This window comes from Seriola lalandi, unplaced genomic scaffold (assembly GCF_002814215.2).
Source record: "Seriola lalandi dorsalis isolate HSWRI2012SDOR001 ecotype SW California unplaced genomic scaffold, Sedor1 jcf7180002054876, whole genome shotgun sequence".
Lineage (NCBI taxonomy): Eukaryota > Metazoa > Chordata > Actinopteri > Carangiformes > Carangidae > Seriola > Seriola lalandi.
In genome coordinates this window covers 123,605-125,370 of record NW_019525429.1, presented here as the reverse complement: position 1 = coordinate 125,370, position 1,766 = coordinate 123,605, and the positions used below count along the sequence as shown (strand labels likewise).

At 49.8% G+C, this 1,766-nt stretch overlaps 1 protein-coding gene across 1 annotated transcript in view; it reads right to left on the bottom strand.

The window, feature by feature from the left end:
• LOC111671408 (disco-interacting protein 2 homolog C-like) overlaps positions 1-1,766 on the bottom strand; it is a 45,490-nt gene that overhangs the window by 4,799 nt on the left and 38,925 nt on the right. The gene's annotated exons all lie outside the window — the stretch shown is intronic.

Here is a 1,766-nt window from a genome sequence, read left to right as displayed (position 1 = left end):
CCACGCCCACTGACACTTGTCCACGCGCCACAGAGAAACACTGTGTTCAGGAAGCTCTGAAGAAAAGGACGGAGTCACTGCTCGACATGTTCTTCTCTTCCCTCCTCCCACATACAGTGAGTCAAACTGCTCGCTGATCGATGACCGGCTCTGAAGCATGACGTCCTGTCTTTGTGTGTGTGTGTGTGTGTGTGTGTGTGTGTGTGTGTGTGTGTGTGTGTGTGGGGGGGGGTAGAAGAGACAGGAGCGTCTCATCAGGCTCCAAGAAAAGACACTTTCATATTTCCCGTGTGCAGCTTCAAAGGCTCGAACTTCCCTCCTGTTCTCAGGCTCTTCCATGTGATTATTTCAGTTCATGTTCCCCTTTGTTTGTCCCATCTCCACGGCGATTAGGCTCGACGAGCAGCAGGCTCTAACCCCCGGTTGGAAGACTTGTACTAATATATTAAAAACCTTTTTTTGCAAAAAGAGCATTTAATCTTTGTTTTATTAACCGTTCTCCAGCTCGATATCAAACAACATTCACCAGACTCAGAATTCATAATAAATGATCCACATCTGCCCCAAAATTGAACAGGTTCTCCCCTGGTCCATGACCCGGCCCTTTAACAAGTTCAATGTAAATCGGATCAGTACGTTTTGTGCAATCCTGCCGACGAATAAACAGACGCTGCAGTTCCTCTAACGACCACTAGAGTCTGGCTGCAACAGTGAGTCAGTCCCCATAGACTCCCATGTTAAAGTGTCCAACTAAAGTTATGTAGGATTGAGGGCGTGGCCTCTTTGAGTGACAGGTGGGGGAGCGTATGCATGCACCGAAGTCACAGCTCCACCTCTTTGTCCATTCTTTGGATTGGCTGGAAGTTAGGGGCGGAGTCAGACACTGCCAAGGTGGCAACGGCGGAGCAGCTCAAGTCCATCTTTATTTACTGTTTACCTCCTTGATGGAGGAAACAAAGGTGACAGAGGATTCTCAGGAGATGTACGCCTCCGTCTGATGGTCACACGGGACCTAAAGTCATCGACAGCCGTTAACAGCTGACTCAGGTAAGACATAAACAACTTCTCCACCTCAACAATTACAATCAGTCACGATGAATTCATGCGATTCACGGTGAACTGCTTTATATTTAGACGTTGAGCTGCGCCGTCATGACTCCCGCCGACCTCGCTGTGAAGAGGGGCAGTTAGTTGCTAAGAGATCGGTAATGAAACTGAAATAAGTGCTGCTCAGAGATCAGACGAGTACAATGCAATTTGCTCCTGGATTAAAGCGGCAGATGTGAGGAGAGGCAGAAGGAGCCGGTGTTCAGTGACGACTCGTCTCCTCTGCTGCAGGAGACGGCTTCTAAAAAAGCTTTTAGGGACATTTCCTGGTTTCATCAGCTGCAGCTGGAGGAAGGAGGAAGGAAGGAAGGAAGGAAGGAGGAGGAAGGAGGAAGGAGGAAGGAGGAAGGAGGAAGGAAGGAGGAAGGAGGAAGGAGGAGGGAGGAAGGAAGGAAGGAAGGAAGGAAGGAGGAAGGAGGAGGGAGGAAGGAAGGAAGGAAGGAAGGAAGGAGGAAGGAGGAAGGAGGAAGGAGGAGGGAGGAAGGAGGAGTGAAGCACATGTCGCTGCTGGTGTAAACACCTGTTACCATTTTACACGTCAGGGTTTAATTCGGTTTCCTGTTTGTTGGTTCGACATTTCTCAAGGTCGTCTGTGTCGCATAAATGCTCACGACCAATGGCCGCCGATTCTGCCCCCTCCCTTCTCCCCCCTCCCCCTC